The sequence below is a fragment of the Herpailurus yagouaroundi genome, unplaced genomic scaffold (genome assembly GCF_014898765.1).
Source record: "Herpailurus yagouaroundi ecotype Mexico unplaced genomic scaffold, PumYag 140, whole genome shotgun sequence".
Taxonomy (NCBI): Eukaryota; Metazoa; Chordata; class Mammalia; order Carnivora; family Felidae; genus Herpailurus; species Herpailurus yagouaroundi.
The window spans coordinates 57,495,752-57,521,149 of NW_024412395.1; the positions used below are offsets into that span (position 1 = coordinate 57,495,752).

Below are 25,398 nucleotides of genomic sequence, written 5' to 3' on the forward strand. Positions count from 1 at the left end.
TGCATATACTTCTACCCATTTCAATTCCCTTGGGCTGAGCAGTTTATGTTATAAAGGACAGCAACCTGCACGAGAAATGCCCTTCTTCCACCTTTGTTTTAAAAACGAGAAACATTTTCTTCCGTGGTTGGTAAGAAGTGCTGAGTGGACAGCCCTGGTGGCTTCTGTTCATACTGTGAGCAGCTACGGACCAAATCAGCACCAAATTCTCTCGATTTCTGCCGGGAACAACGTTATCCTTCAGGGACCCACTCTTGGGCTGCAAGAGCAGTTTTAGTACCTCCGGTGCTGCCAGAGAGAGTGACAGCCAAATTCTGATCCTGATCTGTGTTCAGCAAGAGCCTCATGCCCTACATGGTAGCCCCCACCATTCACAGCTCTACTCACACCTACTGGGGACTCCACCACTCTGCTCACTCATTGTGCCCTGTAAACACTATACAACACATGTTCCTTGCCTTTTTGATGTGCTCAGTCAGCAGTTCTGCTTCTATCAGGTAGCTACAGCCACAGTAATGTTATGCCACAAACTAGTCCCGATCTCAGTGACGTGAAAGAGCTCTCATTTATTTTCCCTCTTACGTTTGGATTTGGCTGATCCAAGCTCGCTTCAGCTGGCCTTGATTTCAAGCCACAGATTGCATCCAGATCATCTCTACATGTTTTTTTCATCCTCTTTAGACCACCAGGCCAGGCTTGGTATTTTCTTCTTGGGGCAGCAGCCCGAGAAGGGCCAGCCCAAACACACAAGTATATTTTCCATCTCTGCTTGTGTCATGTCTGCTAATAATATTCCACTGGTCAAAACAAGTCACGTGGCCACACCCAACATCAGTGGAGTAGGAAAGTGCACTCTCCCAGGAAGGCATGGAGGGGCAGTGGTTGGAGGTGGCTGTGAATATTTGCTGAACCATCATCTAATCCGCAACACATCAAATCCAAATTATAGGATCAATAAACATGCTATCAGGACGTAGTCAAGCCTGAGACAGTCTGCTCTAAGAAGTTTATGTGAAAGAATACATGTCTCACATTGTACAAACATTTCACATCAAAGCTTTGCGACTTGGCTTCTCGGTCAGCTCCCAGATGATCTTGTTTGAAACAATCACGACTTGCCCAGTGAGAGACCCTGGTTTCCAGAACGAATGCAGCCTCGTCTTTAAAGAAATCATTCCCTTCTTCTCTGACTTGTATTCCATACTGTTTGAATTGCCTAGGCACCAGAACCTTCTGTGTACTTCCTTTCTCCCAATCTCACTCCCATTTCCAACTCTCCTAAAGTCCAAACAGACTTCTTTCCATGTCCCAGACTACTTCCGGTGAAGTATGGGATGACTTTGCAAATGCAAAGGAAGAAGAAAGATCCCTTCTTTATACCCTTTTCTTCTTCCAGCTCCAATGAGGTGTGTGTGGATGTATATTTGTAGCATGTTTGTGATACACCCTGCTCCTACCACTGGTGATGGAGCAGAAGTTCAACACACACAAACAACTACCACACGCATAGCACTGGCCCCTCCCTGCAGGGGAGTTAAGGCACTATCCTTGGAGGGGGGAGGGGCCCTTGCCTCTATTGTTCTGAATTGCCTTTGGTCTGAGATAGTCAAATGGAAACTCTCTTTCACAGGGACAGTGACATAGTGGTTAGGCACGTGTTTAATCCTTCAGAGTCAATATTTGCAGAAAACATGAGCACAGCAGGATACTGCCTTGGAGTTGTTGATTAATCCCTTTCCGAGGCTTCCCTTCTCTAAATTTCCTTTTTATTTTCAGCTCATCATTAGTTTCGTAATGGGATGTGTGCCTGCATTATCTCATTGCCCCAAAGCCTGGCGAGGACCATGGTGAACCTTAATTCTGCATCAAGTCATACAGACCTCCTCCTTCCCATCCTGCTCCATAATCAGTAAGAATAAGAATCCTTCACCCGGAGTCCTTGGGTGAATAGGCAGCAGCTATAGGTGCCTGAGAGAAGCAATGTGGGGCCGCTATAATCTCCAACCTAGATGACAGGGATGTTTGTCACCTGTTTAGAAAGCTGAAACCACACCGTGAAGTAAATAGTCAGTTGATACCCATTTCACATACAAAGCAAAGGAAGCACACGCACAGATGAAGTGACAAGGTAAGAGTCACACTGTGAGTTGGTGAGAGCCCTGAATGGCTTTAGGAGTCTCTCAATGCTTCTCCAGACAGTGAACTCCTCTCTTGAGAGGATTCTTGACATCATGAAGCTTTCATTGTGCAAACCCCTTTCAGATGGCTTTTAGGTGGGAGCAGTGAAACTGAGAAAATATCAGAAAAGTTGTTCTGCAGGAAGGAGGTGAGCCATTTTCAGTCTTCTGACAACTTTCCATTCCTCCTTTCTAGAGGTTTAAACAAAAATTTTTAAATGCTTATTTATTTTTGAGGCGGGGGTTGTGCAGAGAGAGAGAGAGAGAGAGAGAGAGAGAGAGAGAATCCTAAGCAGTCTCCATGCTGTCAGTGCAGAGCCTGGTGGGGGCTCAAACTCACAAACCTGAGCTGAAACCAAGAGTCAGATGCTTAACTGACTGAGCCACCCAGGTGCCCCAGGTTTAAACAAATTTTAATCACAGATCCTCTGGGCAGACTGGTTTTCCATCCCATCTGCTATGACATGAAATAGAGAACTTTCGTTGTTGGGTGTCTGTTTGTGTGATTACTTATGTAGCCTGTAGACCTCAGAGAAATGTAACATTGATTTACTTCAGATAGTAAGACTTTATTTTATATTTATTTCTAAAAATGTAAAGTTGAGCATCTTAGTTTGGAATCATTTTTGTAAACTTTTTTTAAATGTTTATTTATTTTTGAAAGAGAGAGGGTGGGGGGCAGAGAGGGAGACACAGAATCCGAGGCAGGCTTCAGGCTCTGAGCTGTCAGCACAGAGCCCGATGTGGGACTCGAACTCATGAGCTGTGAGACCATGACTTGAGCCAAAGTCAGACCCTTAATCGATTGAGCCACCCGGGCTTCCTTAGCTTGGAATCATTAAGTGCCAAGAAATTAGTCTAGTAAGGCGGCTTATCGAACTTGAAACAATTAAAATTTCTTACAAAGCTGAAAAACACACACACATACAACTTTTTAGTTAAGGTCATTCAGCCAAGCTCGTGTTAAATGAAAATTCCATTAAATTTTCTAAAACCTTTTTGCTGGACAAGAGGTAAAAATAAATTTAGAAACCCATGAAGAAACTTAAAAGTCACTTAGACAGGCTTCCCTGGGAAAGGCCTTCAGCAGGCCTGTTTCTGTTACTGGAAGTCGAAACATCTAATGTCCATTTACTCTTGAGTCCTCTTTATTTCCCACCCAGAGCTCACAGTCTGCCTGTTTCTAATTCCTCTGTGCCAGCATATCTGTTAATGTCCCAAGCGGCTTCCTTTACAGCCGCGTGATCATCTGTGTATTATTAACTAACCGCAAATTAAAGTCATTACTTGGTGCTTAATTTTATGTAACATTTCTTTGTAATGTGTACAAAAGAAATTTGTTTTTACAGGAGTTTGGTAAATAGCACGTGCCATGATTAATTAGAGAATATAACGGGTCTGTTGGTCTGAAATTAAATTCAGTGTGACAATTTTCTTTGAAAATAATTTTTTAAATGACATTTCCAGGTATGTGAGCTTTTAAGAAAAAAAGGAAACACCCTGCGTCGATGGGGCTTATGCCCAAACACAGCTCTATCTGTTGGACTTTCCCTGCTAAAGGACTCATTTTTATATTTCTCAAATCTAGAGGCTCTCTAAGGAAGAACAACATTCAAATAGCTATTCTAAATCCTTTCCAGACCAAGATGGAGTATAAATGCACAAACTCATAAATAAGCAAATTCTTAAATACTCAGAGGTCAGTCATCATTCAGTGCAGTTCACTCCCCTCCAGCTCTGTGTTCTTCCTTGTCCAGTTCACTCCAGCTCTTGTGTTTCTTTCTTCTTCAGACACACCAAGTATATTCCTGCCTCAGGGCCTTTGCACTTGTTTCTTCTGCCTGACATCTCTCTGCCTGGGTCTTCATGTGGCTCAAATCTTAGACAGGGACTTCTCCAACCATCCAAGCTGAGGACATGCCCCAGTCCCTATCACATCACTGTGTTTAACGTTTTCTTCACAGAAAAAGTCACTCTCTGACATTATCTGACTTTTATTTGTTCATTGTCTTTCCTCTGTCTCCTCCTATAGAAGGTAAGATCCTTGAGAGTGGAAACTTGTCTACGTTATCCTCCCTGTATCTTCAACACCTAGAACAATGCCTGGCACATTAGGTCAATGCTTAATACATCTTTGTGAAATGAATGGAAGAATTTCGTTGCTCTCGCAAACCCCTACAAACAGCCAGGCTCCTGATGGAGAAAAAGCATAATTGGCTTTAAAAGTTTTCTTGAAGAGGGGCACCTGGGTGGCTCAGTCACTTAAGTGTCCAACTCTTGACCTCGGCTCAGGTCATGATCTCACTCTTTGTGAGATGAGCCCCATGTCAGGCTCTGTGCTGACAGTGGTTTGGGACTCTCTCCCTCCCTCTTTCGCTGCCCTTCCCCCACTCATGCACACACACAGCGCACACACACACACACACACACACACACTCTCTCTCTCTCTCTCTCTCTCTCAAAATAAATAAATAAACTTAAAAAAATAAAAAAATAAAAGTTTTCTTTTAAGAAACAGAAATTCAGTATTTGTTGACTAGTCATGAGCACAATGGAAAGAAATGAATAATTAAAATGTGAACAAATTAAAACCCGGAAAGGACAGGAATAATGGTTTGCAACTAATTGCTTAGCTTGCACAAATACCAAGTACCAACCAAGAAGTGAAACTTCTGATCAGTTGACACCTTCTATCTTTATAAACCCAACAAACAGTTTGAACTGCTCCCATTAAAAGAATTGGCCAAGCCACTGTCTTTGCTGATAATAAACTAAAAGATCTGAAGATCTTTCAGTTTTCTTATATTTAAAGCAGAATTCTGAAGGTTGAGATGATGTTTCATGGTACAAAGATATGACGAAGAATATGCTACCATAATGTAACAGAGTCCTGACCAAGAATAAAAACTAAAAAATGTAAATTTCCATGTTCAGTGTCATACTATATTTATGTGTTATACTTGAAATGCCCTGAAGTCTCTTTCCCAAGAATCATGTGTCTTTTTTAAATGTTTATTTGTTATTTTGAGAGAGAGAGAGAGAGAGCTGGGGAGGGACAGATAGAGAGGGAGAGAGAGAATCCCAAGCAGGCTGTGCACTGTCATCCCAGAGCCTGCTGTGGGCTTGATCCTACAAACTGTGAGATCATGACCTGAGCCAAAATCAAAAGTCAGATGCTTAACCAATGGAGCCACTCAGGTGCTCCCCCAAGACTCTTGTGCCTTTTAAAGCTCTTCTGCAACTCAACATTAAAGTTTTTATCAAACTAATAATAATAATAACAACAATAATAATAGCCTAGCAGTATTAATAAGATTTTATCGGGGTGCCTGGGTGGCGCAGTCGGTTAAGCGTCCGACTTCAGCCAGGTCACGATCTCGCGGTCCATGAGTTCGAGCCCCACGTCAGACTCTGGGCTGATGGCTCGGAGCCTGGAGCCTGTTTCCGATTCTGTGTCTCCCTCTCTCTCTGCCCCTCCCCCGTTCATGCTCTGTCTCTCTCTGTCCCAAAAATAAATAAAAACGTTGGAAAAAAAAATTTAAAAAAAAAAAGATTTTATTTCCCATTTCCCAGTTATGAGTAGGGTTTGGGAAGTGTTTATTTCTGGATTTTCTGAATGTGTTTACAGTGAACAGAACTAGGTGGCTCAGAGTGCAATGAGTTAGAATCTCTTTATGTTCTAATCCCATCTCTGCCATTTGATAACTGTAAACTTTGGTAAGATATTTAATTTCTCTGAGTTTCAGTTTTCTCCTCTGCAAAATGGGCCCGATATAACTCATGTGGATTAAATGTAAAGCACTTGTTTCCATATAATCAAATGTGTCAATCATTTTACTTCATTACTTTTAAGTTGTAATTTACAGTTATCTCCATGCTAGGTTGTAGAGTAATTCATCCAGATTCACTGTTGATTCAGTAATCGTATTGTGGTGGTATCGTTATTGGTGTTCTGAAACTATTATGTTTGCAGTGTGAGATAAAGCAGAAATGTATATATATATGGGTGTCACTGGGAACCAGGACTTTCAGTTTGGGTGAGAGCAGACACAAATGTAAGATCAGTGAGATTAAGTAAAAATCCTGCAAATAAATCTGAGGTAGCAATTTGGATTCATTCTGTGTTTTGCATTAAAAAAATACTCATTTTCTAGTTCTGTCCACTGGAAACATCTGTAAACAATGGCCAACCCAGTAGAATGAGCACCCCTGGAACCTTAATTGTGTCTCTAAATACTATTCCCCACCAAAAGGAACCAAGCCACTTGGAAAGATGGCTGATTCCAGGCCTGAGGCAGGAAGCTCGTGAAAAGAGTCTGGGATATCTTGTCATATCAGATAAGTAGAAAGCTATGAAAAGCTACTGGGGTTCTATCCAGAGGGTTTGGGAATCAGCTTAAAGAGGACCCAACTGGCCAAAGATTTGAGCATCAGTATGCTGATAAATGCAATGGATTAAAACATATCAAGTATATTCAAATTTGTAAGTTTAGTGTGATACAAAAAAAGTTAGATTCACCTTTAGAGGATAGTAGGGAACCAATTCATTGTGCTAAAAAACAAAACAAAACAAAACAAAACCAAAAAACACCTAGTCTCATAGTAACCAGAGAGTCAAGGAGAATTTTCTCTTCATAGAATGTTTTCAGCCAATAAATGAATAAGGACCAATAGAATCAGGATATCACCATTTTGAGACCTCCTAATGAATTAGTGGATCTGAGCAATGACCACCAATGGCTTCTCAGATCACCAAAAAGAGACAATCAGATATGTACCCCCTAATTGAAGTACAAAACACTGCATATGAAATATTCTTGACAAAATAATTGAATCTGAATTTTATCAAGCCTCTAGATCTAATTGCCAATTTAGAGCTTACAATGACAGAATAACACAATAAATAGGGACACAGTCAACAAAATCCAAACTGTTGGAAACTCCAAGACAAACAGCCAATTTCTTCAACAAGAACAAAAACTGCAAGGGAAAAAAAAGAGAAGAGATGATAGGGAAATATATAAATTTTTGACACGCAAATGTATTTATTTGATCATATGTTAAAGGGCAGGAAAGAATCACATCCAGTTTTTAAAATAGCATCCCTGTAAACAGACTGAAATTCAGAGCGACTAGTTTTCTTTAGAAACTTCTAAAGATCGAACATAAGCAGTCTAGAAGCCTTTTCCTTCCCCTCCAGGCTCTTCCACACTTGGGATGAGGGGAAAGAGTTTGGTGACAGTTGATGCTAAATAAATAGCATATGGTGGAGCTTTCCAAACTCTTTCTGTCCCCTCTCATAGGCAACAGGGTGACTCGGCTTATTCTTTAACTAAAGTCATCAAGTAAGCAAGAAAATAGAGAGCAGTTTCCATTCAGATAATTTCCAAAAGTAGGAATGGATAAACTCAGAGCTTAACTGTTCAGTCCTTTCTTTTGCCACCCAGAGTGAGGAGCTCAGATACTTGGTCCATTGAGACATCAATCTAATGCTTTCAGTTCCTTTGATTACAATGTGTTGGAAAAGCCATCTCTGGAGAGGGAAGAAAAGTTAGCTTATTACAATTATGGTGCTATACAAGGAAAATCAAAGCAGCAAACAGCAGGCAGTGTCCCTTTCCTCTTGAACTCCAATAATCAGCTTCAAACTCAACTGGGAGAGCAGATGGTGAGGTCAGAAAAATGAGGAAAACTTTATACAGATCTGTGGACCACTCCAGATCTTCTTGGATTCCCAACACCCTTAACTTTGTAATCTATCTTGATTACTTGAGGGATTGAAGCTTTTGGACTCCATTTTTTGACCAGTGCAGTAAAATGGCATACATAGATGATCCTTTTAAGGTATACTGTGTTCTTTTCTGATTGCACCCTCCAGGATTTAGATGCATAAATAGCCTCCCCTTTGATGGCTAATAAGTGAATATTGCAGCAAGAAGCCTTTCTTGGAAGATTGGAACGATCAGTCCACCTTTAGCTGGTTCATCATTGAGAAGATAGTTGCTTCCCAAACCTACTGTCTAAACCAGTGCTGAAATGGTTTCCAATTCACTTGTAATATAAAGACATGGCCCTGTCACGATGATAATTCCAGGATGCCTTGTGGATGGTGGTGCACATCTCCCATTTGTGATCTAGTAACCTTCCTGGCTTGAATTTGTCCTGACAGTTGTAGTAACATCCATGGTAACAGGAGCATTTCCAACCCCATGGATCGTTTACCTTCATCCTTGACAGGGCTATCATCGAAGAGCCAAGAAAGGAAATTTGTAGAGTTGCAATAAGTATTAGGGTATTCTCATTCTCCATCAGACCAACAGGTTAAAAATAAGGTCAAATAGCTCTGGCATCTTTTTCACACTGACAAAATGCTGTGTTCTGAAGCCATTTTTCTTACAAAATAGATAGAGGGAATGGAACCATTCTGAGAGTGAGTGAAAGACTCCACGGCTTATGTTCCTCTTCTGGACATCCGTTCCCAATTCATCAACTCAGCAGAATACGATGGGGGTGGGGTTCCAGATCCTGGGAGCTCTAGCTGCAAGACACAGGACTTGGCCAGTTTGTGAAACCTTTGTGATGCTGCATGGTCAGGACTTCCTACTGGCCACATGGCTTGGACAAGTCAGCCCACTCATCAGGGTGGAAGAGGTGTGCGGGGAATGGTGGTCCCAAGTCCACGTGGCTACAGCTGGGCTGGTAGTTGTTTGCCCTGAGGCACTGGTACTGGGGCTGCTGCTCCCCCATCTGGTGCCACCAGGACCACTTGTTGCTCCAGGCCAGCTTCGAGAACACACCCCCAGGGTAATAACTCCCCGAACTTTGCTTCACAGAACAAATCTAGAGTCAAGATTCAGCCAGTTCAGGGCACAGCAGCGCGGCTGCACTGAGCTCCCAGTCAGTGCCCACCCGGCCCATGACCTCCTCCCTGGAGCCCTGATACCTGTCAAAAAACTCAGAGAGACTTTTTTTTAATTTTCTTTTCTTTTTTCTTTCTTTTTTAATTTAAATTTTAGTTAACATACAGTGCAACATTGGTTTCAGAAGTAGAATTCAGTGATTTGTCACTTACATGCAACACCCAGTGCTCATCATTAACAAGTGTCCTCCTTAATGCCCTTCAACTATCTAGCCCATCCCCCCACCGGCCTCCCCTCCAGAAACCTTCACTTTGTTTTCTATCATTAAGAGTCTCTTGTGGTTTATTCCCTCTCATCTCTCCCCATCTTCCTATATGTTCATCTGTTTTGTTTCTTAAATTCCACATAAGAGTGAAGTTATAGGGTACTTCTGTGTCTTTCTGTGACCAACTTATTTTGCTTAGCATAATACACTCTAGCACCATCCACGTCATTGTAAATGGCAAGATTTTGTTCTTTTTGATGGCTGAGTAATATTCCACTGTGTGTGTGTGTGTGTGTGTGTGTGTCTCGCAATTTGTTTATCTCTTAATTAGTCATTGGACATTTGGGTTCTCTCCATAGTTGGGCTATTATTGACAATGTTGCTATAAACATTGCGGTGCCCCTGTACCCCTATGAATCTCTACTTTTGCATCCTTTGGGTAAATAGTAACAGTGCAATTACTGGATTTCAGGGTGTTCTATTTTTAGTTTTTTGAGGAACCTTAATACTGTTTTCCAGAGTGGGTGCACCAGTTTGCATTCCCACCAACAGTACAAGAGGGTAAAATAAAAAAATTTTGTAAGAGCGAGACAGAGAGTGCACACAAGTTGGGGAGGGAGGGGGAGAATTTTAAGCAGGTTGCACATGCAGCACAAAATCTTACACAGGGCTCAATCTTCTGACCAAAATCAAGAATCAGATGCTTAAGCAACTGAACCACCCAGGCAGCCCTCAATTAGGAGATACTTAATTCAACAATCCTAATGAATGGACCCTGTGTGGAACCTGACCCAAGCAAAACAAATGCTTTGTTATGTTGTTTTGTTTGAAGGAAAACAGGACCAGTATAGTGTTCACAGAAGGAAATCCAGAAGAACCGGGAGCCTTGAGGAAGAGAGGTTGGGAGTGAAGGCCAAGGAGGCAACCATGGGACCTCCTCTCTGCCATACCCACCTCAACCTCATTTAGATCTTGTCTCCAATTAGCCCCTCAATGAAATGTTTTGGTTTAAGTAGAATCTTAGAATAGGGATCCAGAAAAAGATCAGCTCTATTAAACCATGCTCTCCAACTCAACTAGAGATAAAACAAGAGAGAAAGGAGACATATCTCCAAATTCAATTCGATCTTCAGTTATGCTTTATAGAGAACTTATGTCATTCACAAAAGAGATGTAGCTTCCCCAGGGGAGACAGCAGGTGCACGTTTTCTCTCAAGGTTATTTAATTGCTGTCAGGAAGACATATGATTAACAAAACCAAATGCTGGAAATATGAAGTAGAGACAATTTTAAAGTTGTTTATATAGTTGATTACAGTATATCATACAATGTGTTTATATGCCATAAACCTGCCTATCACAAACTGTTTCCACACCTGTGCATCTGCACTCAACAGCCTACTGCTTCACTGTGCATAAATTCCCAGCTGAGAGAATGGCCAGCACCCAGGAGAACACAGTTTTCCTTCATGGCCTCTCAGTCACCTTCTGCACACCAGCTCCACACCGGGGAAGCTGAGGCCTGAGGCCTGGTGACCGCCAGCGTCCTCGACTGTGGTGAGAGGCCTCTGACCTCCACAAAATGACAGGCCTTTGGGGTTCCTCACTGTCCTTTAAGGTATTGCTGTTCAAAACGAGGCCTGCTATTGTAATCTTGGTTACTGTTCAGAGATGAGACAAACACAGCATCGAGAGGAAGCATTTCAAATGTGGAGAGACATTTGGCAGGAGGAGGTTACGTCTGTTGAATCTAATAAAAAATGGGACTTGAATTTTGTGTGTATTGGTTTTATATTCCATTTTAACTTATTTTTATTGCACCTTACAAAATATCAGGCTGTGGCAGTTTGGAAATTTAAAAACAACAAAAACAACACTTACCTTTCACCATACATAATTTGAGAAGCACTGCCTTAGAGTGATGGCCCCCACACACGCTACATCCCAAAGCTTCCCTGTGACACTCTGACAGTTCCCAAGAGGCAGCCAATGGCAAAAATGTGGACCTAGAAAGATGGTCTTCTGAAGGGTCAAAGGGCCACTCATAGATGAGAAGCAAAAGTCAAATCTGCACATGGGTTAGGTCCACACCAGGGGTTGGTAGATCTCATGAAACCAGTCCAACTGACCCCTGGTCGCAGGATAACACTTAGCCTTTCCAAGAGTAAGAGTGTAGTAATGGTAGCAATAGAAGCAGCAGTGGCCAAGACTTACATAGGACTTAACCATGATGCTGCTACCGTCCTAAATACCTTACATATACCAAATGACGAGTGGTGCCTCTCTTTGGAGTGACGTATATGCATGTCGACACGCATACACTGGGAAGCGTAGCGTCGCGTCTGTTTACAGTGATTCCTTACACAGCCCTGAAAATTTGCTAATGACTGGCCCCTTATTTGAATATGTTAAGACATCATGACAAATATACTAGAGACACTAATCAAAGAATAGAACAATAATATCCAGTAATAACTCCAATAAATAGGAAGTTTGTGTTCAGATATTCATCATAGAGCTCAGCTGGAAAAAAATGTTAATGCAGAAATAGCATCCAATCTTGGAAAGTAGGGGGATAGTTTGAGCTATGTTTTCACTTTTTTGTTGTTGCACTTGGAAATTCTCAGGCAGGAAACAGAGATTCAAAAAATACATGTAAGAGGCAAAGACAACAACACAGCAAAACTTGCTTCCCAGCACAGAGACATTATCTAGTACCCAGTCTTTCATTTACTAGTTCTCCCCACCCACCCAGAAAGGTTATGAGACTGAGGCACAGTTCAGATATTTCTGTACTCTTTGCCCCAATGTTGAGGTTTAATAAATGTTCACATTTTTTGAAGCCCGTATTTCACAAGCAGAATCTATCTGCCCTTTGAGAATGAGGCTTCTTTGCCACTTACATCTGCCCTTTCCTGGAATCTCTGCTACATCCAGGGCTACCCCACTGCTGTGGGCAGCGAGATTCCCTGCTTGGGTTTGGAGTGGTCAGAATATGTTCATCATACACAGGATTTCAGTCCATCTTTGTAGGGAGGGATCAAGGAGTTCACCCTGGTGAAACATAAGTAGAGGAAAAATTAGCTCCTCCCTCATGTTTCCATGGCCCTTATCCCTCCTTGGGTTCTGGGCATGAGCTGAGGCTTGACTTTGTGGGGTTAATGGATGTTCCCAAACCAACATGAACATACATGGAGATGTTTTCTCCCAACTGAATAAAATCTCTCCTTCTTCCCACCAATTTAAAACCTAGTGGGAAAATGGTAATGCTAAAGGCCAATCAATTAATATTCATTGGAATCCCATAACATTCCAAAGCCATGATTCCTGCCCCTAATGAACCATGAATCTCAAGAGATTCTTCTCCACATTAACTCTCTGTGCCCTTCAAGATGAGGTCATGGGTGTAGGCGTCCTCCTGAAGATAGAGAAGAGAAAGAGAGAGCCTCCCAGGCAACTGGGTGAAAGACACAAGGTGAATTAGTGAAAAGACAAGAAGAGAAGGATATCTGTTACTTAGTGGGGATGTTTCCAGGACAAAAAGTCCCAATGTATTTTTTTCTGTTATTTCTTATGTCTCTGTAGTAATAAGAAGTAGGATGATTCCATATAAAGTGCTTTCAAAAACTTGTTGGCGTGTCTGGCTGGGTCAGTCACTGGAATGTGCAACTCTTAATCTCGGGTCATGAGTTCAAGCCCCACACTGAGTGTAAAGATTACTTAAGATTACTCGTCATTCTTACCTTCCCTACAAGAGATGACAAGGATATTAATATCTCCATTTTAAAGATAAGGACACCAAAACTCAGGAAGAATATGTATGACTTGTTCCCACAGTCATACATACTGGAGCAGAGCCAGCACCTTGATCGAAGTTCTGCTCAGTATTCTTTTGGGTGCCTGGTTGGCTCAATCTGTAGAACATGTGACTTTTGATCTTGGGGTCGTGTGTTCAAGCCCCATGTTGGGTGTGGAGCCTACTTTAAAAAAATAAAATGAAATAATAAATAAACTCTTAAGCTCAGTGCTCTTTTACCATCATAGCTGTGCTTATGATCTTTCCCTGGATTTAATATATCCAAAACTGAATTCTTTATTATTCCTATAAATGTTTCTTCTCTCAACTTCTGTGTAAGTCTGGGAGTTATCTTTGATACTTCATTCTCTCTCACTTTCCCAAACCCAACCCATCACCAACTTTTGGCAATTTTACCTCCAAACCCCCCTCTTGCTACTTCTAGCTACACTGCATGGGTCAAGCACTCTGGTCACTTATTTGTTAAATGCATGTCAAAGTGGAATGAGTCCAATTAAGAATGTCACCAGGAAGACAAAGTAGTTGGGAGATGAGCTGGATTTCCATTGATTTATTTATTTATTTATTTATTTATTTAGAAGACACAAGTGAGGGAGGGGCAGATAGAGAGAGGAGAGAGAGAGAATCCCACGAGGAGCAGAGAAAGAGAGGGAGAGAGAGAGAAGCAGGGTTCCACCTCACCCAAAGTGGGTGGCACCCAAAGTGGCACAGATCATGACCTGTGCCAAAGTCAGATGCTTAACTGACTGAGCCACCCAGGTGTCCCTGGATTTCCTTTTAAAAATAAGATTTTTTAGAAGTTTCTTCAAAAGAAAATAAGGAAAAATTAAGCTTGAGGTTCACCATATTTCACTTGGTTATATTGGGAAGGATACGTTGTAGCCATGGTAGTCTGAAATTTGCGGTTTAACTTCTCTGAGTGCAACTGAGATCTTTTCTGGAACAGGACAGTTTCAACCAAATACATTGTGGTTTAATAACAAAAACAAAGAATGCTTTAGATGATCTACTTAATCACACTCAAAGCTGGGAAAAAAATATTCCTACAATTTTATGGATTGATGTGTATTTATTTTTGAGAGAGACAGACAGACAGATCGCAAGCTGGGGAGGGGCAGAGAGAGAGGGAGACAGAATCCGATGCAGGCTTCAGGCTCTGAGCTGTCAGCACAGGGCCCGATGCGGGGCTTGAACTCAGGAACTGTGAGACCATGACCTGAGCTGAAGTTGGATGCTTAACTGTCTGAGCCACCCAGGCACTCCTATAATTTTATGGATTGAAAACTGAGGTACAGAGAGGCAAAGTGACTTGCCCAGGGTTACACACCAACTAAGACTAGAATCCAGAATACCCACACCTACATAGGTGTTTTTCCCCTGTCGGCTCTGTTAACCTTTTGGATGCATTCTGTTCTCATATTTTAATGCTACGTCGACTCAAACAATAAAAGGACAGTAAAAGGAATGTGAAGGGCATTCATAGGTTTAAGCTGAAGTCTGTGGCACAAACAACATGGCCCAGAGACCGAAGTTCTTCTATTGTTGTTCTAGAGACAGTGTGTGTGCTCCAGAAAATCAAAAGCAAAAACCTTAGTAAGAAATTGTCTTAAAGGACAAGAGTGTTAAAAATAACTATAGCTACAATAATTTGGCATTGAATACACAATATTAAAAGAGGTAAGTTGTGATATCAGAAACATAAAAGGGAGGAGTAAAAGGGTAGTTTTTGCATGTAATCCAAATTTGGTTGTTAATATAAAATAGATCGTTACATCTATAAGATGTTTTATGTAAGCCTCAAGATAACCAGAAAGCAAAAATCTCTAGTACATTCACAAAAAGATAAAGAGAAGGGAATCAAAGCAGTCCGCTGTGGAAAGCCATCAGTTCACAAGGAAAGGCAGCAAGAGGGGTAGAAAGGAACAGTGGGACTACAAAGCAGCCAGAAAACAATAAGATAGCAATAGTAAGTCCTTACCTATCAGTAAGTACTCTAACATAAATGGATTAAATTTTCCAATCAAAAGGCATAGAGTTTCTGGGTGGATTAAAAAAAAAAAAAAAACACCAAACTATATGCTGCCTGTAAGAGACAAAGTTCATACTACCCAGAGCCATCTATAAATCCAATGCAAACCCTATCAAAATTCTATTGGCATTTTTCAAGAAATAAAAAAAAAATCCTAAAGTTCATGTGGAACCATAAAAGATCCTGAATAGCCAAAGTAATGTTGAGAATGAAGAACAGAGCTGAAGGCATCACCCTTCCTGATTTCAAACAAGATTACAAAACTATAGGAATCAAAACAGTATGGTGCTTGCATGAAAACAGACACATAGACCAATGGAATAGAATAGTCAGAAATAACCCCTTGCATGTAGAGTTGACTAATATTTGACAAGGGAGCCAACAATACTCAATACAGAAAGATAGTCTCTTTAATAAGTGGTGCTGGGAAAACTAAGATAATCACATGCGACAGAATGAAATTGGGCCCCTATCTTATACCATACACAAAGATTAACTCAAAATGAGTTAAGGACTTAAACAGAAGAATGGAAACCATAAAATTCCTAGAGGAAAGCATGGGGGAAATCTCCTTGACACTGGTCGTGGCAATAATTTTTTGGATATGACACCAAAAGTATAAGCAACAAATGCAAAAATTAATAGTGAGGCTCATTAAACTAAAAAGTTTCTGCACAGAAAGAGAAACAACCAACAAAATAAGAAGGCAACCTATGAAATGGGAGAAAATATTTGCAAATCATATATCTGGTAAGTGATTAAAATCCAAAATACATAAAGAACTCATGCAATTCAATAGCAAAACAAAACAAAACAAAAATCCAATTTCAAATGGGCAAAGGAACTGAATAGATATTTTCCAAAGAAGATATACAAATAGCCAACAGGTACAGGAAAAGATGCTCAATAGCACTAATCATCAGGAAAATACAAATCAAAACTACAAGGAGCTATCACCTCTCACCTTTAGGTGGCAATCATCAAAAAGACAAGAAATAACAAGTGTTGGTGAGAATGTGGAAAAAAGGGAACCTCTGTGCACTGTTGGTGGGAATGTAAATGAATACAGCCACTATGGAAAACAATATAGAGGTTTCTTAAAAAATTAAAAATAGAACTGCATATGATCAGCAATCCCCCTTCAGGGTATATATTCAAAGGAAATGAAAATAGGGTCTCGAAGAGATACCTTAACTCCCATGTTCACTGCAGCGTTATTCACTATAGCCAACTCATGGAAACACTCCAAGTGTCCATCAAAGGATGAATGGATAAAGATGCGGTATATGTATATACTGTATACAATGGAATACCATTCAGCTAAGAGAAAGAAGGAAATCCTGCCTTTGCAAAAAACATGGATGCACCTTGAAGGCATTATGCTCAGTGAGATACATCAAACAGAGAAAGACAAATCCTGCATGGTATCCCTCAAATGCAGAATCTTAAAAAAAAAAAAGTCAAACTTATAGACATAGGGAGTAGAATGGTAGTTGCCAGGGGCTGGTGCTTGGGGAATGGAAAGATGTTGGTCAAAGGGTACAAACTTGCAGTTATAAGATGACTAAGCTTGGACGGATCTAATGTTCAGCCTCGTGATTATAGTTAACCACACTGTATTATATACCTGAAAGCTACTCAGAGAGTAGACCTTACAGGCTGTTGCCACAAAAAAAGAAATGGCAATCGCGTGAAGTGATAGAGGCGTTCACTGATGCCACGATGGTAGTGATTTCCCAGTATAAATATCTCAAACAAATATGTCATACGCCCTTAAACCTATACAACGTTATATATCAATTATATCTCAATAAACCTGGGGAAAAAGATCTTTCCTTTATTGGTAAAATGACAATTGTACAGGGAAAGACTCACAATGACATATTTCCATAACACTCTCTTACACACTGGTTCTTTTTGCACTGGATGTAAATGCTTCTTCAACTGACTGTTAATGTTACCGATCTCCTCTCTTCAAAATCTTTTCAAAATATGGTCCTTCTTGGAATCAGAAGCCATATATTCTAAAGAAACTCAAGAAGGAATCTAAAGGAATTTTTCCAATTTACTGTTCTATATAGGTTGAGTTGGGTCACTACAAAATAAAATCTTTTTTGGTCAGCTCTGGGTAACCTAGGCAAAGTATTTCTTTTCTCCCCACATGTATGTTGTTGAAAAATCTGCCATAAGCTTCCCCAAAGCTGGGTCTTAATGCTAAAGTACACTTGTAGAACTGCAAAGATAATAAGAAAAAAAAAAATCTGTCAGTGATGTAGACGAAAATGAATGTTAGAGCCATTCCCATGCAGCAGAGAAAGACTCCAATGTTTACATAATCCCAGCGTGCATGTGTGGCTTCTTCTACATTTCCCTGCTAAAACTCATCTGGCTTTGCTCAAGATCTCAAATGCAGTGAATGTGAGGCAGCACCTAATATTTATTCATGCCATTGTCAAGAGCATCTTTGCAGTTCTTGCCAAGGTCTGCCGTTGAATATGTTTATCCAGCTGCGTGGCAAAAGCATAATACACAGTCATCATTTTACTCAGTCACCTACTCAATAGTTTCTTCTATGATTAAATTAACTCATAAATATTACACTTTTAATGCCAGAAAGCCATGGTTCATCCGGCCAGTTGAATACTTGTTTGTCCATTTTCTAATATTGCTGGGCACCCATTTATTTCATGAGGGAGTCTGAAAGAGTGAATATCATTGCAATTACTTAATATGCACAATACACAGAGCAGGATGCTTCCATGTGCTCCTTTGCTAGGTAGTGCAAGGCCACTGGAAGAAATTTTGTAAAAAGCACCAAGGACCTGTGGGAGCTGTGTTGGAAATGGTTTTGGTGTGTATGAGCAAATGTGCTCTGACTGCTTAACACAAAGGACAGAAATGTTGGTTCTGTTTGCAACTGGCACCATCTCTTGCTCGACCAAGGAGGGTCTCAACTAAACACACACACCTGGCCTTGCCCACGCTCGATTCATTACCGGACTGTGCTCATGAGCCCTGCAGGCACTTGCCACGTACTGTGACATTTTGAGACTTCTTTCTCTAACATCCACCTGAACTTCTTTCTCTGAACTTCTTTCTCTAACATCCACACGCGGTCTGGCTGTTTAAAGCAGCCTACAGAAGGTCTCACACACTCATCTTCATATTAGTCAAGGGATTACAGCTTAAGGGCAAAAGTCTGCCTTTGCCCTCCAATGCCAGCCCTGGTGTCAGCAACACAATATGCATCTGCAAAGATACGTGGCCCTGGAGGCAAGAGCCACATGCTGCAGGACCCTTCTCAAATCACCTCCTGAATGAAATATTTATAGCTGGCACTGCAGGGCAGTTAGCTTTTCCAGAATTATATCCAAATTTGCACTATCATTCTGGGAATAGCCTTGGTTAGCAATTGCTCATAATGTCAACGCTTTTGGAAACTTTTTACAGTCATTTTATTGTTTTTATTTCAAAAATAAAACTTAAAAGAGCTTGAAAAGTAGGTTTTTAGATGATCACGCAATGGCCTGATTTCAGGGGTTTCAGTTCTGTGCATTTTACTTTATGTGCACCTACTGAAATTAACCAAAATTAATCCATATTTGAACAAAGACTGTGGATACAAATGAGCCCTAACTTCCGAGACTACTCGGTGCAGAGCACTAGCTGAAGCGTTTGGAATGCATTGGCCCTGGGAGGCGAAGTTATAGCAAACAACATATGGGCTTTAAAACTGGAACTATCCAAGACAGAACAAGAAAGCTATTTTCACTTTCTTGTTCCTTTTTTTCCCCCCTCCAGAAGATGAATGATTTCTAATCACATTTTATTTTCATCTTTAGAGCTGGATCCCAGAAGAGCCAGGTCGGTTTGAAACTGCTGGTGAGTGTGCAGCCCAGTCCAATGATTACCTAATGCGTTTGTGTCATCTGCTTTTCCTTGTTGTGTGAAAACACACTAAGGAAATGTGTAAGTCCACTGAATTGTTCCCAACTCTTTTATTCACCTTGCAGCATGCTAGTTCCTTCCCTTGGCACTGATATCATTATGCATTTGTCAAAGATAGACTGTCATTTTAGGGCCTCTATTATGTGCAAGAATTGGCAGCAAATTTTGCCACTGGGACTTGCTTATATCCTCTGTATGTTATTGTACTTCTTTGGCATTCAGTAAATTCCGTACACCCACTTCTTTGATGTTCATTCCAGCCCCTAAATGTGGAAACAATGACTGAAATTTTGGATCAAAGCATCCGTTGATGGCAGGCACACAGCTCTCTGCTCGTTCCCTAAAACATAGAGTACCCCCAACCCCCATACACGATCTAGACCGATGGTCCTCCAAGAACAGCTCTGGCTGCTGCAGTGCAAAGGCAGAAGAGGAAGTTAGAGACAACTCTAAGGTTTTAAGAAAAAGAAAGAGATGAAACAAGATGGCAAAATTGAAGTTCATGATCATTTCTAACCACAGAGAAAGCTAAGGACTGTTCCAATTGGTTCATCTGTCGCCCCCACCCCCCTCAGCCCTGCCCCCATCAGTCTAGCCTAGTCTAGCACTTCTCCTGAGCCAGGCTTTTTTTCGGGTTTGGAAAAGTCTCTAGATCTAATTTCTGTATAACGTCAGCTACACTAGATGGCTCAGATTTTTTAAAACAACTTTTTAAAAGAAGAATTAAAGGGCCCATGAATTAAGGAATTATAAAAGTAATTGACAAAAAAAAAAAAAAAACCCAGAACACCAAAATTTTAGTGAGTTACTTTTGCAAACTAGAATCCGCTGTCTGGAACACATTTCCAATGTTTGCTTTTGCTTTACTCCTGGGATGCCAGTGTAAATAATTACTTCATTCAATTTATTTCACAGGTCAACTTTGACTCATAAAAGCATTAAAGCAGGTAACCCCCTAGGGATGTTGGGAAGACAGATGAGCAAATAGATATGAAACTGTTATAAGCTCTTTGAGGGGGAAAAAAAAGACACTTTATAAATCCAGGGTATTTTATGGTTATGTTTTCACTTCACTCCATTTGGTATCCAGAATGTGTTAGTTATAATTAATATACAATGTTGGGAACTATTATAAAAGTACCATATTCCTTTTAAGTATAGTGAAGAAGATAATTGTGTTTGGGGAATTTCATCCTGTATAAATTAGAAGAATTCCCAGGAGAGTGCCATAATTGAGAATTGGGCTGACTGCACTGAATGGAGAAGAGAGTTGTCTTAGCATGGTAGCATGTGCTCAATCAAACCGTAGAGTGCCAAGGAGGTAACATAACAGCCCTTAAAATATCCGTTTCAGATTGCCTAAGTGGAAAGTTTTTACAGCCAGACGTATGCAACAGTGACATCCAGCGGTTGCAGAGATAATTACAAGTGTGTCTCATTTTAGAATATAAAATGTTTCATATTATAATCAAATGTTTTGTATTGTCAAATGTTGTTACAGTCTTTTTCTGGTCACAGTGTAAGTCCATAATGCAGGCTAGATTTCCAGTGAAGCTAAATTTACTGTTTATTTACTAAGTAGTTTCCAAAGTCAGTTGTTTCATTATTATTTTGCTGCCTTTTTAATTTTACTAAAATTATAGCAGGTCTACTCTCCAAGCCTCTCTCTGACCCTCCTAAACACACTTAAATATTTTTTCAAGGATAAATGAGACTTTGCGTATTCTGCACACCCAGCAAAAATGGACGCTGCGCTTGACTCCATTGTTAAACACTCCAGGGAAGGCATGTGTGACCCTGAATAATTTCATTGTTGTAGAATTGCTCTAAGAAATTCATTACGATTTTTTCCAAGTCATTGAAGAAGAGAAAGAAGGAGAGGAAAGAGGAGAAAAGGAAAGGAAAATAAAGGAGAGAAGGGGAAAAGGAAGGAAGGAAGGAAGGAAGGAAGGAAGGAAGGAAGGAAGGGGAGGCTGCAGGGAGGGAGGGAGGGAGGGAGGGAGGGAAGACGGAGAGAAGCAGGAAGAATGGAGAGAAAGGAAGGAAGACAAAGAAGACAGAGAGGAAGGAAGAAGAGGGAAGAAAGAACAGGACTACCCTTTGATCTTTAATAAGTTTTGGTAATGGGTGCATTAATGTGATAAAATATCTAAAGAGGGAATTCAAAGAGCTGTTAGCCTCTAAATTTTTTTTCATTTTAAATTGCATTCTTTCAATTGGCAGGCAGCTAAGACTATTAGTAATAATAATAATAATAATAATAATAATAATAATTTTCATTTAAAAATATCCCAGAAGAGCCACTGCTGCTTAGAAGTACCTAGAACAATGCCGCTTATGAAGCACCCCCTCTGCCATACTGGGCAAGAACTCGACAGAAGCCTGTTAGGTCACCTCAGCCTGTACATTATTTACATCCACAGCAATGCTGAACACATCAGGTGACTGCTTACCAGCTTGCCAGGCGGCACTCCTTCAGAGAAACCGTCATCTGTGGCAAGCTGTTTCTCCATCTTAGACTCCCTTATGTTGGGGTTTTTCTTTTCAACTGCCTGCCTCTTTAAAGTCAAGATGGGAAGGACTTGAAAGTGCCCTCTTTCACTTCTTCCTTGTTAAAGGAAGGGGAAAAAAAATCAAACAAAACAGACAAAATATCTACCCAACTCCAGCGAAAAAAAATCAAGACATAACTCCATAAAACGTGCCAATTGCCCTTTAGCTAATACACTCCCATTGTTTGGTGGAACATCATAGAAACTGTTGCATCGAAGGAGCCTGTGTGCGTGAAACCCGTGATTTGCACGCAGCAAAGAGCGCTAGGACAAAGACATGGGGATGGTCTCTGCAAGGAAAGTCTGGGAAATGATTCCCATTTGTGTCCGAGAGAGTTAGGGGAGATGTGCATTGAAACAGAGCAGGTAAATCTACAGCCTTAAGCCAGGTTTGTTTGCTTTTCCAAGGCCTTTGAACTGCATGCTGGCCTATCCAGATTCTGAAGAGAAAGAATGCCGTGCTCCCACCACTACTCTCCCAGTATCTTCACCTGGAGATTCCTCTGCCCTGTTGCTTCTCCCAGACCTTTCACAGCAGGGCTTCGTGGGGGACACAGGGAGAATTAGCGTGCCCAGGTCTCACCTCCCCTTGGAGTTCTGCGAGAAACTGGTGGGGCCAGCTCTTATTTTGTGCTCCCAGGAAGCCCAGTTCGATGGTTTCTACAGTGAAGTCCGGGGTCCCTCCAGAGCGAAGGTAGAACTTTCCCTTAACATGCCCGGGCTTCCTGCACCAAGGTTGCTTCAGCCACCGCATTACCAGCTCTTGCCAGTCCGAGGAGCAAGAGGCTGGCATGAGGAGTCCGTTCCCTTCTTTTCTCCCTAAAGAAAAAAACCCGTCCTGCAAAGCTTTCTCCAGGACAAAAAAAAAAAAAAAAAAAAAAAGCAGTTACATAGTTACATGACATGCATACCCTTTCCTTGCTTACAGCTTTGGGTATAGTTTTACTGCAGTATACAATCTAATAATCCATTTAATTTCTTTAGAGAGATGTTTTATATATATACAGGTGGCATTTGGGTGAAATCACATGCCATAAACCTGTCTGCTCCTATCCGGGTTGAGAATACAGAAAAGGATCTGTTTTACAGACATTCCAGAATTTTTACATGGTCAATTGGCTGGTCTTGTATTCTGGAACATATCAGAGCGTCTGCAGGAAAATATATATATAAATTCTATAAAATGGTGGCAGGATTTCTGATTTACTGATAGTGCTGGTTTGAATTTTCACAAAAATATTTAGCCATAGGACAATGTATTAGGCGTATTCTTAAAGGTAAATAACTGCAGCCAATAAAAGTTCGGCCTATAAAGGTCCCATCTTCTACTAGTTTTCTGCACCGAGAATTACTACCAGTATAATCATGGCTCCCTGCACACTAATATTTCCTCTGATACAGTATGATCAATGTTGTGGAAAAACATTTATTATATTTCTTCTAGCTACTTAAAGGCATTACTGAATTATGGGCATCGCAAAACGAATCCACTGTGCATTTTTTCTTTATGTGACGTTTTTACAATCTTCATTTTCTGCTTTGCAGCCACTGAGCTATAGAGATCCACACTTTGTCCCTCTTACAACTGCCACTGGGGCCACCCTCTCCTTTCTGCTTTATTACGTCTGAAATGCACTTCATATGATAACATTCCTTTTCATTCTGTGCCAGACTCTTATGTGAAAGGAAGAAGTGATGAAAGAAATTAAACAATCGGTGTTGTTAATGATAGTTCTTAATCTCCTTACCTAACAAAGGTTGTGAAGTTTAGACTGAGAGGACAAGGGGAGGAGATGGTATTTTACGGAATCATTCCCGAAGAGCTGATAGACTCGGGATGGGTGTGGGTTTTGCAGTTTTGACATTTAACAATTTTATTAACATCTTTGCTTCTTAATCCATGGGCTCTGCAGCTGGGAGAGAGTGTCCAGCTAACAGCCCGTGTCTCAGGCCCTGCCAGGGGATGAATCAATTAGCAAGAGAAGCAATGATGCAAATGCTCCGGGGTCACTCGGGATGCTGTTTGCCTTTTTGATAGAGAAAGCACGCCATAAATAACATCACACCTCAGGAAATCATTCCGGGAGGCCCAGATGCCGGCCCGGCCGCTGCCGGGGACGGAAGGAATCATTTGCTCATTGTGTGTATTTCCCCCATCTCAGTCAATGGAGGATTTGTAGTAAAATCAAAGTATTTAAAAGGAGGACAGTATGTGGTAACGGAGGCATGGTTAGTAATTTTTTTAGTACCAGAACCGGTGATTTATGACCCAGAGTTACAGCCAACTTTATTACAAAAATGACTTCACCCATAATAACCTTATTCAGGGCTCTCTGGAGAATGATGTAGTACCCAACAGCATTATAATCTAGCAAATATTCACAAACAATTCCCGCCTTGGTCTCCTTTCCACCTCCCACCACCACCCCAGAGGCAGGCTTTCCCCTTCACCCGCCTGGAGAAGTTGGGTCCCAGGAAAGACGGTGTGCTCTTTCTGTGGGGATTTGCCTGGAAGAAACCAGGACAGAAAGCTGCCTCCTGGACACCTTCCCCAACCTTATACCCTGAGGAATAATGAGCAGAAGACACCCACTCACCCTTCACTTCCTCCCCTCCCAGAACCCTCCTTGCTCTGTGTACCCCAGTCTACTCTTCCAGAGCTCTGATACCCACCACTTGAGAAAGGCTCGCCCAAGCTCCTCCCTCCCCCATTTAAATTGCCATGGTAACCGCCAGCTCCACTAACACGGCTGGGGCTGGGGGTCCAAGCAGGGTCCCTTGGGCGTAGGGGATCTAGGAACTGGCCCTCCATCTTATTAAACTCTGGTGTCAGTTCCTAGCAATTGTTCTAAATTTACACCCTCAGAGTGGCTTAGTGGGATTACATGTCCATTTGCATTAAAACAGGTTTCTGTCATTAAACTGCCATACAATAAGCTTCCTTGGGACAAATTAATGAGCTCTAAATATCATCAAGTAGAAGTTCACTTCACCAAGAGGGCCAACAAGGAGGGGCAGAAGGAAGTGACTGCTTAGAAATCTTAGCCCAGGAGAAATATAAGTGCCAGCTGAAGGAGTCTTGTCCTGTTTCTTAGCTGTGAGATAAATGGTTCTGATTTAGGGCTGATCTGGGAGAGTTGGTGACATCCTCCCCGCTCACCCACATCCCACAGTTCACCCCCTATTCCGTGTTCCAAATATGCCTTTCCCTTGACCCCGGCTGTTGAAATTTGCTGATGGACCATTGGCCCCTTTACTCTGTGGCATGTCTCAGTCTGTTGTCTGTCTGTCCTTGAGGAACTTGTGTGCATCCAAATTGCCTGGAAATAACATGCACACAGCACACCATCACCTGTAGCTAGAGTGAATGCCCCCAACTCTAAAATGCCTGGACGGTTGTCCGGGACTGTCTGGACCATCAGTCATGGGCCTGGAACCCAGAACGCTAGTCCTGATTAGGGGCACCTTGCTCTGGCCATCTAGAAGCAGAATAGGAACCGGAAACAGTTTTTAAGGCTGGATTTCCCCTGCTTACAAGGACTGCCGACCCTTTCGCTTACAAACACCAATACGTGTCTAAGTAGTAGAAATTTTTCATCAAACACAGGTAAATCAATCTCCAAACTTTCCTTTATGTAAAGGAGTAAGGTTGACTGCTAGACAGACTTCCTGAGTCACATAAGCTGTGATCTCATTTCTGAGTAGTCTTAACAGGGGACAGTAATGTATGATTGAGACACTGCTATATTTA

At 41.3% G+C, this 25,398-nt stretch overlaps 1 pseudogene; it reads right to left on the reverse strand.

Moving 5' to 3' along the window:
* Positions 1–7,690: 7,690 nt before the first annotated feature.
* The window catches only part of LOC121030342 (tissue alpha-L-fucosidase-like), a 64,259-nt pseudogene continuing 46,551 nt past the window's right edge, over positions 7,691–25,398 (reverse strand).